Source organism: Canis lupus, chromosome 21 (assembly GCF_003254725.2).
Source record: "Canis lupus dingo isolate Sandy chromosome 21, ASM325472v2, whole genome shotgun sequence".
Taxonomy (NCBI): domain Eukaryota; kingdom Metazoa; phylum Chordata; class Mammalia; order Carnivora; family Canidae; genus Canis; species Canis lupus.
Genome location: NC_064263.1, coordinates 48,142,652 through 48,158,299, shown reverse-complemented (window position 1 = coordinate 48,158,299; position 15,648 = coordinate 48,142,652).

Sequence of the window (15,648 nt, the reverse complement as noted above, 5' to 3'; positions counted from 1 at the left end):
CTGTCCAGGGACTGCTCTCAGCCCACACGATCCAGCAGCTGGCCCTTCTTACCTAAGAAAGGTTACGGTTAATGTCATTTATTCGGGCCTGCGGTTTTCCCTTTGCTCATGCAGTTTGCTTCATGAACATGCCCTCTCTGTTCGGCTTGTTCCATCCTGTCCACCTTCAAGTTCAGTTTAGACTCCATCTCCTCCTAGAGGCTTCCTCCACGGTTCCTCGATCTCGATTTGCTATTACGGAGATTTATGATTCTTTAACACCAGTGAGAGTGTAGGGATTGATTGCCAGGAACCCAGCGGTTATGCGTAGAGACTGAGGCCTTAGGTCCACTGGCTGCAGAGGGCTCTAGGCAGAGACCGTCCTGCGTCCAGACCCTTGCGGGGATGATGCTCAGTAACACCTTAGTGATCTAGCCTTTGTGGTCAGACCTTGGTCCCATGTCCTTCTGGCTGAAATCATTCTTTCCTCCATGTCTTTACATCTGTAGGGTTCAAATTGTGCCTCTTGTACAAAGACACACGCTTTGTGTGAGAGCCTTTTTTTTTTTTTTTCATACTGAGATTTTAGACAATATTCCAATTGGCAGTCAGGTATCTACTCTATACCAGCCAGTATACCTCCACCGTAGCACGAATCCAGAACTCCAATAGCAGGGCTGATCTAAACCCAAACAAAATACACAAGTTTCCAGGGCTGGGGTATTAGGACCATGGAAGCCTTGTGAATTCCTTCTTCCTGAATCTTCTTTCTCACTGCTTGCTCCTTCCCAAAGTTCCACTCTTGGAATCTTTTTCTCTTGGTTGGTCCTATAAAGAGGCAATCATTTGGGTTTTAATGGCCATAATATTATTCCTTGGCTTTTCTTTTTCTCTGGCCGTCCAGAGACTTTAGCTGTCAGGCTGGCTATGAGCTTTGCTTTGCGGTCTTCCATGACACTTCTGTGTCAGAACCACGGTCAGAATAACCTTGGAGCTGATATTTGGTCAGAGTGTCACAGTTTTCAAAGTGCTTTCAGAGAACCCCTTTTGAAGCTTAAAGTTCCCAATAATGAAGAGGAAGATTCTTAGCCTCATTTTGCAAATGAGGAAATCAAGGTTTAAAGAGACCTGGTTTCCGATCCAAGGTCGTACAGCCAGTACATGAAGGATTAGCATGTTCCACGTCACCAGCCTTTCCCCCCATACCGTGCTTCCCATTCTTAACATTCCCCCAGACACTGCTAACCACATCAGAGTCACCTGGGATGGTTTTAAAAATACCAATGCCAAAGCCCCACCCCCAGGGATTCTAATTTCATTGGTATAATTGGAGCCTGGCCATCATTATGTTTTTCAAGCCCCCATTTCTACAATGATCTATACAGTCTTTATTGCTGTGATGCTTGGTGAACTGCAAAGGATCCCACAAACTGATGGCAGTATAAATATTAGTGTTTCTTCCTTTGTAGCAGTGGCCGAAAGCCAGATCCTTAAAACCACCGAGTCCCTGAATAAATTTTCTGTAGACACAGGAGCTGCAAAATCCAACTCTTGGGTCATTCTAGAAGACAACTTTGTGCTCCAGACTGCATGCCTCCCCAAGTGAAATAAAAGACAGGGGTTATCTCCTTTAACTGGTCAGCTGTTAGTATTTATAAAGCTGTTTGTGCTCTGCAATTGCTCTGCCACGGAAATCACATTTACAAGAGCTATCACCAGCTCACTTTTACATATGACCAGCTGTCCGGAGGAAAAATGTTAACTAGTTTACAGTTTATACTTTCTCAGAAGTTTTATGGCAAAACACATTTTCCAGTAAGTACATTCCTCTCTTTCTCTGGGTTTTGAGCATACCACTTTAGATGTGATCAGTGGCTTGGACCTGGGAGCAGTCTGCTGTTCCTGGCCAGTGAGACCAGCATACTTTGCAGCAGCAGGCCCAGGGCACAGGCGTCTTGAGCTCTCACTCCTCCAGCTCAAAAGGCTTAGGGTTAGCTCTTCTTTCTGTGCCTCTGGTGCAAGGTGGGTCTGATGTGCTGGGCAAGTCGTAGGGAAAAGTGAAAGGAGGCCAAGAGGGAGAGACTTTTTATCTTCTGAGGAATGAAAACCCAGCTAATCGGTAGCTTCGATCAATCAGAACTAGCCTTCCATCGGAGGAAGAGATAAACCCTTACAAGATGTAGGTATCATAGGCCATCTAAAAAAGAACATCTTTCTATGCCTTAGGTTTTTTTTTAATTTATTTTTATTTTTTATTTTTATGCCTTAGGTTTTATTCGAGTGTAAGAGTTTAAGATCGGAGATGGCCTTGATTGCTCTCTGTAGCTTCCTCCCCTAATATAGTGTCTGAAGTGTATTTGCACTTAGTGTATTTGTTTTCAAATTCATTTTCGTTTTCATCAAGTAAACATATGCCCATAGGTTTTGGTTTTTGTTTTTTAAAGAGTATACTTTCAAACTTCTATAATGAGAAACAGCAGCCTCCAGCTTTCTCCCATTACGTCTTGGTTCCATTTTCCAGCAACTTGAAAATAGTTTGACTTTTTTTTGCCTGACATTTTTCTTCTTGTTTCTAATAATACATTAATGCTGACTTTTCTGGGTTTATCAATTTTAGGAATTATTTACTAGCCAGGTGTCAACTTTGGAAACGATCTATGGACCTACTATGGTAGATGGGTAGATGGGAATCTAGCTGTATGTCACTTCCTTTCCCTCTGACTTCTCCAGCCCTACCTTCCCCTTGAGCACAGTTTATGTGACAATTCTGCTCGGTACCCATTTGCGTTACTCTGTCCATGTGAATGCGTATACTTGCTGCTGAGCCAAGGGGTTATTCTCTAATTCTATTTTTTTCTCTTGTATGTTTTTTTCTTTCTCAACTTAAACGCCTGTTTTTATGTTTATTTCTTTCCCTTTGCTGAAATTGTCTCAAAGTTTTCAATAATTCCTTCTACATGCAACACAATTCCAACATGCACGTCAATATTATTTTTCACACGTGCTGATATATCGTCCCAGGTATCAACTAATCTCTTAGTTCCATTTTGGTATTTTTCCCTTGGAGACTTCTTGCTCTGTTTTTGCTCAAATCTTGATGGGCTGTTGTATACAGCTGCTGAACAGCTGTCATCTGTCTCTAGTAAGAAGCCTCTGGGATGGCCCCCAGGGATCCCAGCTCTTGGAGTTCATGTTCTTGTGTAATCTTGTCTCCCGGAGTGTGGATGGGAACTATTTATTCACTTCTGACATACTTATGTGCTAAGTGTTCTTTAGAAATAACATAAATACAAAGCACGTAAGTATTTGAGAAATACTGGAAGAAGGGGAAAAACAAGGAGAACACCTTTCATAATTCAGATGATAGTCTTGATTTGAACCAAACAGTTAGCATTGGGTATAAAATAAATGGCGGGACTAGAGACCTCTTAGAATAGTTGGAAAACCATCCTGTGTGATCAGTCTATGTATTATCTGTTACATATCTATTAATATAATCTACTTAATTAGATCGTTAGCTTCTTAAGGGCAGAGAGGAGTCCTCATATAAGTTGATTATCTGAAGTTTTCGAGTTAGAGTTGTATAGAATGTGAATGTCGTTGGTACGCGTTGTCTCCCACTCGTCCCCCACTGGCCATGTCCGGGCCTCACCTTCTCTCTCAGGCTCTGCTAGATGACTGGGCTCATTAACACTCAATAATTTTCATTTTAACCTTACATGGGGGACATTCAGTCTATGCCATGTGTCTCCGGTGACTTGGACTATTGGAAACAGAATACACATAGGGAGTAGGGTTCATGGGGCAGGATGGGGCGGGGAGGAGTGGGAATGGCTGGTTGGTGAGATGCTCCCTCAGCCAGTGGCACGACATCCCTGGCTGCTTCTCAACAGCGATCAACCATTCCTCTCTCCGAACACAGGCAATCTGTCTTAAGCTGGAAATAGAATGAGAGGAGACCAAGTTTTCACAAATGAAAATTATATTAGTTACACAACATCTAAGCAGTTCATGCGAATCTGTGAAAAAGGACTCTTGCAGGGACCTGTATTCCCTGCAATTGGACACACAGCACAGATGTGCTTTGTCCTTCATCCACGCAGGGTATGTACTCATGCTTACTAATTGGAAATACTTCGGACAGGTGCTCAGGACACCCGCACAGGCGTTAGACAAAGGGAACAGAATAGCAACACACTCTGTAGCATTGCTGGTGTCATACTTCACTCGGACACCCCTAGAATATTTATGGTCTAATTTCCTACTGGGTAAATGTGTAAAGAAAACATATATGGCTTTAGAATAGATCGTTAAAAATAGGGGGCACTGGGGCATCTTGTTGGCTCAGTCACTAGAATGTGTAATTCTTGATCTTGGGGTTGTAAGTTTGAGCCCCACATTGGGTGTAGACATTACTTAAGAAAATAAATCTCTCTCTCTTTTTTTTTAATAGGAAACACCATCTTCTCCCTCCCTCCTCTTCTTCCTTCCTTCCTTTCTTTCTTCTAGTATCTTCTTCCTGCCACCTCTCTTTGTTCATTAATTAATTGAGTGACTCTATCCACTAGGTAAGGCCCAATTAGGAAGAGAATGCCTGATGGGACGCCTGGATGGCTCAGCAGCTGAGTGTCTTCCTCAGGCCCAGGACGTGACCCCAGGGTCCCGGGTTCAAGTCCCACATCGGGCTCCCTGCAGGGAGCCTGCTTCTCCCTCTGCCTGTGTCTCTGCCTCTCTCTGTGTCTCTCATGAATAAATAAATAAAATCTTAAAAAGGAAGAGAATCCCTCTGATAGCTTCAGATCTGGGAATAATTTCTTCCCTTAATCAGGCCCTAGGGACTCATTTAAAAGCAGTCTCTCTCACAGGTTAAAACAGTTTTGCAAGGGAATCTGCAGGCTGGTGACTTCCACACTGTTGAGTTTCTTGTTCATGCCGTCCTTTTACCTCTACCGTCTGCTTCCCCTTCACTGTACTTGACTGTGAACTCCCCATGGGCAAGAGAACTGCTTTTCACTGGGACATCCTCTCCCTGCCTAGCTTCCTCAGCTTCTCCCTCCTCTCCCAGCCAGAGACATTATCCTTCATGTGGTGGGGCTCCCTCAAGGTTGGCAAAACAGTCATTCTCACCCAACAAGACATGGCGCCGGAGAAGGACGGAGAAATGGCTTTGGGAGTTGGAGGAGGAAGTGTCACAAGGCCGGGGAGTGGAGCCAATCAGGGAATGAAGAGGAGGACCCCTAGACTGGGTGAGCACGGTAAAAGCTGTCCCTCCTGGGACTCTGAGGAAGTTACCTACCCTCGGAGCATTGCACCCTACTCTTAGCAAAAATAGGCATAATAATATCGGTTTTTCCTACCTCCCTGGACTGTGGGAGCATAAACTGAATAACCTGTGAAAGCAATCGAACTACTTGGAAGTCAGGAGTGACAGGCCCAAGGCGTGGCCGTATGATTTTCTTCCTGAAAGCTGCCGTTTAAAAGAGTGACTCCAATAACATTATTTGATATTAAAAGAATTGGTGTATTTCATTTACGATGATCTTTTAGTTGCAAGAACCTAAAGACGTATAAAACACTGGTTCAAATGGCCATTAAAAATGGGATCAGATGGTTTCGTAATTAAAGTAGTCGCCTCGCTTTATTAGTCAGGAGAGGCTAGGCTTGCGCTGTGGTAACAAACATCCCTGGCGTGTCGGTGCTGTAACACCTCAAGTTATTTCCCACTAATGCAAGATCTGCTGGAAGTCCAGGCAGTTCTCCGGGGCACTGCCAGCCGGGGATCAGAAGCCCGCCCTGCTTGGGTCTGGGCTTCAGCACCAGCCCAAATGAGCCTCTATCCTTGACTGGAGAGTCGTGCAGAGCTTTTCACCGCCTCAGCTGGAAAGGTGGAGGTGTCACATCCCTTTATTTATTCTATGTATTTGTTTTTAAGATTGTATTTATTTATTCATGAGAGACACATACAGAGAGAGAGAGAGGCAGGGACACAGGCAGAGGGAGAAGCAGGCTCCCTGCAGGGAGCCTGATGGGGGACTCGACACCACGACCCCAGAATCACGCCCTGGGCCAAAGGCAGATGCTCAACCACTGAGCCACCCAGGTCCCCCCCCCCCCCATTTATATTTTGTTATTCAAGAACTAGGCAGATGTCCCTCTCTCCCCCTTGAAGTGCCGGGAAGTGTAGTGTCCCTCATACACCCAGAAGGAGAGAGGAGCTGGGTCTTCGGAAGCACTAATAATGTTTTCTTTACTAATACTGTGGGAGCATGCTCCAATTCCATGGATAATAAGGCACAGCAGTAATAAGGTTGGAAGGCAACCCAGTACTAACAGTTCCTTCTTAGAGACAGAGAAACAAAGGTGTTGTGTCCGAAGTCTTGAGGTTGGTAATGATGAGTCAGGACTAGAGAACCCTGAGCTCTTGATGCTCGGTCTAGAACTCCCAGTAATGACGTTTCCCAAGTGCTTTCCTTGGGAGGTTAAGTATCTGTGTCTCTCACTCACAGAAGTGATTCCATGGTCAAATTAATCCACAAAGACTATTTAAACCCTAGGATAAACAAGGTTCACTGGGCTTGTTTGCAGCAGAACTCCTCAGAGCCTTTAACATTGTAAAGAAGATTGTGAATCTTTAGGTGTCAGAGTATCCAGAAATTACTTGCCATTTTCGAACACAGGAAACATCCCTTTCCCTGCAATATTTATTTTCTTGAGAGGCCCTTGTGAGGATCACACTATCATAATACGTTTGCAAACTTGTTACGCAGACAAAGTTAATCTTTGGAAGTTAGCCTCATCACCACTGTTTAATAAATAGATAATTTTTCTCTCCACCCTTCCTTAGGCAGCCATTTCATTCATCATTCAAAACGATTCTGATTTTAAGAGCCATAGCCCACGGATACCCACCATTATTCTTACATTCTTCTTACATGCATTGTCTCCAGTCGTACAACAAATTGTAGTGCGCACGCACTTTATGCCAGCTCTGATATTGATGTTCAACATTTAACGATGGACAAGATATGATCATTGTTTTTTTTATTTTGCACATAGACTAACATGGTAGACAAAACTCAAATAACAATATGACAAAATGTCCTAAATGCCATTATAGACACAGGAGCAACACTGTGTGGGCATGCAAAATAGAAATGACTGCATTCTGTTCTTTTTGGTGGATTAAAACTCCCAGGGGATTTTTCTCAGAACTATTATCAGGTCTTTCCCATCTGTTATCTGAACAAGTGATTTCCTGGGTCTCAGTGCTCAGTTTTTCTCATATACTAGTGATTCTGTATCTTACCTACTCTGGCCTACTGGGATAAGCGGACAATGTCTTTTAGAATCTTGGCTTAGTGGCTCATGCAGTAGCTTTCCCTCCCTACTCCCATCATGTGCAGATTTGATAGCCTTCCTTGTATATTTTCATCCAAGTCCATAACAACTTTGCTCAAGGCAGGGCCAATGACCCACATAGAGAACTACTCCCACTATTACTCCAACTTCATGCCCCTAGAGAGTTATCTTCTCTCTTTAAACCAATTTAAGTCTAAGTGAAAGTTCTGAAAGAAACAAGAAACATTTAAATTGTTCCAAATGGGCCACTGCCTTCCAAACATTCTTCTTGTAGAAATTTGCAACAGAGAAAAGAGACCTTGTACTTGTTACTGATCCCTACTTGTTTACATGTCATTTTCTGAACATTAACTGTGTTCCTACTAGGGTGCCAGAGATGGTGATAGACAGGGAAGAGACATTCAGTTCAAGCCTCATGGTGATTTTCTAGTTAGTCCTCCTACTCTCCTTTAATAGGTGCAAAAACTGAGACAATAAGAATTTATATGTCTTGCCCAGAGATAAACAGACCAATAGGTAAATGAGCTTGAGATTGAATCTGGATTTATTTATTGGATCCCAAATCCAAAAAGTTGAATTCCAACACATACTGTGTTTCACCTTGAAGCCTCATTAGTCTCTGAATGCAAATATGCCAACCATTTTATTGACATCTGAATCATCTTTCCTTATTACCTGCACGGCCTTTTCCAATTATCTTTGGGAGTCACAAGGATATATTGCATATGTTCTGCTCTACTGGTTCCTAAGCCCATCATTGTTAGAATGATCTGGGATTTAAAAAATGAGATTCCTGAGTCCCACCTCTAGAAGATTTTGATTTTATATAGGTCTAGAGTAATGTCCGGGAATCTGTATTTTTATGAAAGTGTCCTGACTGATCAGGTTTTGGAACCAGTCAGGTTTTGGAGCACTGGGGACATTTTCTTTGTTTGTTCTTACATCTTTTTTTTTTTTAATTTTTTATTTATTTATGATAGTCACACAGAGAGATAGAGAGAGACAGAGAGAGGCAGAGATACATGTTCTTACATCTTATCATACCCTGGGATTGGAGATTGAGGCCCAAGTAGGGCATAAATGATCAGCAAAGTATCCTGAGATAGTAAAGTTCAGGAAATTAAATAAAGCTATTAGCTCTCTCTCAGTGGTTCCTGGTACCATCTTCCCTCCCCAGCAGTACAGTCCAGGAATCAAAACACTTTTCTCCTTCCTTATCTGCTAAAGAGGGATGAAGAGGATAAAGAGCCATGGTGACTGTAACCATCATGACATAGTTGAAATGTGAACACACCACTCTACTTCACTCCTAGTCTAGTCTAATCATCTGTCTGAGGGGCTACAGCAAGCTCCTTCTAATTTGGTCCCCCTGCTTCCACTCTTACCCCTTTACTCTGGACTTGAACTTGAATATAATAAACTGGCCTACTGTAATTGGTAAAATACGTTTTCATGCTTTGTCATCTTTAGCAGGAGATTGTGACCTCCTAGAGTATAAGTCTGTAGGCTTCTAATTTATTTTTTCATTGCACAGAATAGTGCCTGATACTGGTAGGTGATCTGCAAAACTGAAAAAAGGAGGAGAGGAGTAATAAATATTAAAAGGGGAGAAAGAGATGAATGAAATAGACAAATGAAGAAGATGATAATGGAGAAAGAAAGGAAAGAGAGAGTGGAGCAGAGACAAAATGAACGAGAAGAGGAAAGAAGGTGAGGAAGGATCATGAACACTTGACAGGGAGAAGAAAATAGGGAACGGGACTTCCCTGTTGTTAGGCAACGACTCTCATTTTCCAGATCAGACAGGTTGAGGCTCCCAGGAAGCTTCATCCTATACGCCAGGACACGTCTACCTTCCTTGGAAAGCATTAAGTTACATGGTAAGCAACTCCGTAAAGCTCAGTGATCCCCCAGTAGTCTTCACTGACGAGTTCAGAACCCTTGGTGGAGAGTTCACAAGATGCAGTAGAACATTCTTACTTTTTATCTAGTTATTTTCATATTGGCAAGGTCGCGTCATGCTCAGGGAGGGAGAGAGGGGCTTACGCTCTCACACTCCTCAAGAGCTGCAGGCTGAGCTGCAGGTGTCCTGACTAGAAGGCTCTTCCATTGACATCCTGGAAGTTGACTGGAAAATATTAGAGATGTGGCGGGTTTTCTCCTTCCAGAAATATGAAAGAAAGTCTTTCTTTTTGCTTCCTTGGAAGATTGCCTTTTCTCTAAACACAGTATTGATTTTCCCTTTTCTCAAGCATAAACCCAAACAGTTATGCCTTGTTTACTCTCCTCCTTTCATTTTCAACATCTATACTATCAGGACATCTCACCAACTTGTACTGCTAGAGTGGCGGCCTTCATGCTCATGGACGTAAACACAGCCAGGAATTGGCTCACGTGGCCTTGGCAAAGTCACTAAGGAAAGAAAAGGAGAAAAGATAGGTATTCGTTGAATCATGCAGAGAAGTAGTCAGAAACTACCATTGGGCAGAAGTGCCCAATAGTCTCTTGGAAATGAAATACACACTACTTATAAAAAAAGAAAAAGAAAGAAAGAAAGAAGAAAATACACACCACTTTAGAGTTCCAGCGTACCGGGGCATTGTTTCCTGAGAAACACACAGCCGTGCTCTTCGGCTTAGGCGCCTTTACAAAAGACACTTTTCCATATAAATGACTTTTCTCGTAATTGAAGTTGTTTATCTCAAGTCCAAAACTGAAAAATGTTAACAGATATGGGTATACAAAATATGAATTCCTTACTCATTTGCCTTCTTGAGCAGGGAGTACTGAACTTGTAATAATTTTTCTGATAAATCAAGATCATTTTTATTGATTTTCATTATTGAATTTGATGGTGATAAAAGTTTCTGTTGCATTGCAGTTTTCTGTCTTCTTCCTCTTCCTCTTCCCCTCCTCCCCCTCCTCCCCCTCCTCTTCCTCCTCCTCCCCTCCCCCTCTTCCTCTTCCTCTTCCTCTTCCTCCTTCTCCTCCTCCTCCTCTTCTTCTTTCTTCTTCTTCTTCTTCTTCTTCTTCTTCTTCTTCTTCTTCTTCTTCTTCTTCTTCTTCTTCTTCTTCTTCTTCTTCTTCTTCTTCTTCTTCTTCTCCTCCTCCTCCTCCTCCTCCTCCTCCTCCTCCTCCTCTTCCTTCTCCTCCTCCTCCCTCTATGTTAAACAATAAATTACGATATTCAAACCTCTTTTTCTCTCTTGCACTCTCTATTTCCTTTATCTCTCTGTCTCGGACTGTCCTACCCTTAGGCTTATTCTATAAGCCTGTCAAAGCATGTGGTTTTGGTGCTTGAACTTTGTAATGGCTCTTTCATGAAGTCAGGAGCATTTTTTTGCTTAATTTAAAGGCATATCTGGAGGATTGAGTTTGCTAGAAATATAAACTGGAGAAAATGGAACAATGCTTTATCTAATTTCACACATTGATTCTTAACCATTTCAAGAAACTTTCCAAGTAATCATTTATCACTTTTCATCAGACAGTGTTTTTATAGTTTAAATGCTCACTGAATTTCTATTTTAACTTTCTTCTGAATTATTACCTTATGTCTATATCAACTGTTCATCCCAGAAACACACTGGTCAAGTCCTGAGCTACTCTGTGTGTGCATGTGTGCGCGCGTGTGTGTGTGTGTGAGAGAGACAGAATGTTTCTTAATCTATTTTACTTTTAAAACAAATAGTAGACAAATTTTGCACAAATAAATTAAATCATTAAGTCATTAAAACCTTAAAATCATTAAAATGTTTTTTGCTTAAGCTATTTTTGAAGACCAACATTTGAAAATAACTTGGGATATACCAATTGTGCTTTTGTATTAAGTATGGCATGAATGATTTCTATACACCAGTTGCAGACATCCTGGCGATGAGAGCTGATGTTTAGCAGGAAGAGATTGGAATTACATCCACTACAAGCTGAATTTCTGCCATTCATCATCAGTCATCAGTGACTTTATCCTGAGACTTAGTTGATTCTCTACCACAAACATAAGTAATTATAGTTATAGAAGTCACAGGGTTATCGTATTCACAGTCACTTAATGTCAGCCTTTCTTATATATTCCTATGACTAAATGGTAGTTTAAAAAATAGCTTTGTGTATTCCAAATGTCTCACATGATACTCCCCACCCAGCCACGCTGCAGCATAACATGACACTTGACCGCCATGTGTGTTTCCAGCATAAGGCCGCTATACCTTGGCTCCAGTTTGACCAAATTCAGCTCCTTCCAGAACACACTATGACAAATTGGAGAGAATCTATAATCAGCAGAGGATTTTTGTGGCTTGCAAATGCACCCCAAATTGCCAATAATGAATATTCCATAAGCAAGAAGACTTTTTTAGTTCCAAATGCTATTAGGGAAGCAAAGATTTCATCAAAAATACTTATTTTGTAAATATTTTTGAACTTAGCAAATGACTATAGAGATTAAGCAGAAAGGCTCCAAGCATGAATGCCATTTACATACAAAGTGGGATTCTCATGTACAAGCTGACTTCAGATGAAACCTCTCAAAAACCATACTCATCTTCCAAAGGAGGGTGTTCATATTTTCCAAAGGTTCAATCTCTTGGTCCAATCAATTTTGTTTATATTACTGGAAGATTTCTATTTATAAAAGGGAAGTGTTCCTGCCAGTGATTAGGGAATAAATTGTTCACTGTTTGGAAGACAACTGACTTTCTCAGGTGGCTAGATGACTTTGCATGCTTTGGGGTTTTGCTGAAAAAGCAGAGTTAGATTAAACAACTTGATTTCAAACAGATATGTCTGGAACATTTTAGAGCTGAAGGCCTTTGAGAGTATCTCACTAAGAGGCATGATTTTATTTTATTTATTTATTTTTTTGAGACATGATTTTAAAGATGAGAAAACCAAAACCTAAAATTGAAGGAAATGTATCCAAATTTATGCTGTAAGTTAGGCTGATCTAACTCTTCTGAGTTTCAATCCCTCAGGTACTTCACATTAATGTAGCATTATTCCCACCACCACCCTCATTTTTGTTAGTTGGTTATTTAGGACATAATGCATACCAGGAACTGTGGTAGTCTCTGGAGACACAAAGATGTATGACAGAGTTTCTGTATTCAGAGAGCTAAATGATGTGGGGGGCGGGGGGATGGCAGCCATTGAACCAAGAGTATATTTTAAAAGCTGTTATATTCAATGTACTAGGAGAACACAGACTATGAATACCTTGGTTGGGAGGGTAGGTAAAGTGCTGATAAAGACCAAGAAGAGGACTCAAGAGTTGAGTCTTAAAGGCTCATTAGGATTAAGGGTATTTCAAGCAGAGAGGAGAGCAGGTGCCAGCAATGTGGTGCATTTGAAGGACAGCAAATAGTTGAGTGTATGATGGGGTCAGAAGGAGATGAAGCTGGGGTGCCTGGATGGCTCAGTTATTTGAGCCTCTGAGTCTTGTTTCCAGTCAGGTCATGATCTCAGGGTGGTGAGATGGAGCTCCATCTGCTGGAAGTCGGCTTGGGATTTTCTCTCTCTCCCTCTCCCTCTTCCTCTCCCAGCTCATGTGTGCTCTCTCTCTCTCTCTTTCTAAAATCAATCAGTCAATCTTAAAAAAAAAAGACTCCCTCTTCATCTTCAGCTACTTCTCCTTTCCTTTGCTTCCACTTACAGCACAACTCTTCAAATATCTCTAAAGTTTCTGAACTTTCTTGCCTTCTATTCCTTCAGCAGCATGTGCCACAGTTACTACTCACTTGTTCCTGTCTGAGATACCTTCCTTACCTGAAATCTAGGACACCACTCTCTCGGTGTCTTCTTATGATTCAGTCATTGCTCCTTCTTAGTCTCCTTTGTTAGGTCCTTCTAATCTTTCTCTTTTTTCTCTTTTTTCCTCCCTTCTTTCCTTCCTTCCTTCCTTCCTTCCTTCCTTCCTTCCTTCCTTCCTTCCTTCCCTCCCTCCTTCCTTCTTCCTTCCTTCCTTCCTTCCTTCCTTCCTTCCTTCCTTCCTTCCTTCCTTCCTTCCTTCCTTCCTTCCTTCCTTCCTCCTTCCCTTCCTCCTTCCTTCTTCCTTCCTTCCTTCCTTCCTTCCTTCCTTCCTTCCTTCCTTCCTTCCTTCCTTCCCTTCCCTCCCTCCCTCCTTCTTCCTTCCTTCCTTCTTCCTTCCTTCCTTCCTTCCTTCCTTCCTTCCTTCCTTCCTTCCTTCTTCCTCCTCCTCCTTCCTTCCTTCCTTCCTTCCTTCCTTCCTTCCTTCCTTCCTTCCTTCCTTCCTTCCTTCCTATTTTTTTATTTTTTTGAGAGAGAGAGAAAAAAAAATGTGCCTGAGCCTGGGGTGAGGAGGGACAGAGGGAGAGAGAGAGAATCTTAAGCAAGCCCCATACCCAACGTTGAACCTGGGGCTCCATATCATTATCCTGAGATCATGACTTGAGCCAAAATCAAGAGTTGAATACTTGATGAACTGAGCCACCCAGGCAGCCTCCTTCTAATATTCTTATTATATACACATTGGAGTATCTCGGAGCTCAGTGTTTGAACATCTCTATCTCATGTATTCCTCAGGTGAGCTCATTCTGTGCCATGACATTAATTACCATTTATATGCTAATAAATCCAACATTTACCTCTAGTCCCAACTTTTTCTTTTTAAACTCCAGGCTCACACATTCATTTTCCTTCTGAACATCCTAATAGTTCTATTTTAAAAATATATCCAGGCTCTAACCATTTCTCACCACTTCTGTAGCCGCTATACAAGGCCCTCATCTGTCACCTGAATTACTGTAATAGCCTCCTGTCTGGTCTTCCTGCTATAACGCTGGTCCTTTTCAGTTGTCAACACAGCAGCCAGGTAAATCCTTTAAACACCTACATTAGATCTTGTCACTGTTTCTGCTCATAACATTCTAAGAATTTTCATCTTCCTTGGGATAAGATCCAAAATTTTAAGCAGGATTTACAAGGCTCTGTTTAATCTGGTCTCTGACCACTTCTCTGACTCATCTCTTATTACCAATTCTTCTTTAGGTGATTCACTGAAGAACTGTTGGTCTCCTTGAACACATCAAGCATGATCCCATCTCAGGCATTTTTTTTTTTTTCTGTCAGGAAGGCTCCTCCTTATGTTATCCTCATGATTTGTTCTTTTATTTTATTCAAGTTTTTACTCAAACATCATATTTTCATAGTGATTTTGCCTGACCACTCCACTTATCACTACATTACTTTCTGAAGCCACACTGGGTTTTGCTTTTTCCCTTAAAACACTTATCACCATAAATCATATGTTTGTTTGTTTATTTATTGTCATTCTCCCACAATGTAAGCTCCAGCCAATGTCTTCAAATGGCTTATGGTCAGCACTCACTTTTTTGAAAGGGCAGAAGGTACTGCCAATGTGATTACAGAATGTAAAATAAAATACACTAGTGTGCCCTGGTGAAAATGATGAACAGCACCCACCCATTTCCTCTTTTCTAAAATAAAATTATTTAATTATTCATGAGAAACACAAAGAGGAGAGAAAGAGAGAGGCAGAGACACAGGCAGAGGGAGAAGCAGGCTCCACACAGGGAGCCTGACGTGGGACTCGATCCCGGGACTCTAGGATCACGCCCTGGGCCAAAGGCGGCACTAAACTGCTGAGCCACTTGGGCTGCCCCCCATTTCCTCTTTATGCTAAAGATAAGCTGTGTATATTTAACAGAATGCTATCGTGAGATTCTTTATGATGTGTTAGTGTTGACTGACACCCCTAATCAGGAGAGCCCTCAGATGCCTGATGAGATGTTGATCACCTATGCAGATCTATAAAGGCAATACTTGAGAATCAGTTTTGTGATTCTCAGTTCAACAAATTCCTCAATAATACCTCCAAAATGGGGTTGGATTGTGTGGGCTCCCTATCTTTCATCTCAAGCCAAGTGGCAATGCCTTAAAAAAAGCATACATGGAATTTGACTGGAGTTTGTGGGGGTAAAGAGACTGTTGCTTGCTTGATACCTAGAAGACTCTAAAGGTAATAGATGATGGCTTTCTAGTGTCATCAAATAGCTGTGTTGGGAAGTAACTTCACTTCCACCAATATTAAACCCAAGATGTGTTTTGTTGATGATTCATTTTGGACTTCACAGACAAAGCTCACTTGGGGTCATTTTGGATTCTCCTCCAAGGGAAGTCCAGATGAGTAATAGAACATCTATCCCTGCTTAAGCTAAAAAACCCTGGACTTCTGTTTTATATTTTGGGTTTCTATGAGTTTATTGAATAGTTTTGGAAGGCAAACAACAGCTTGCAAGTCACTGATTTGTTCATGGAGGAAAACAAAAATAA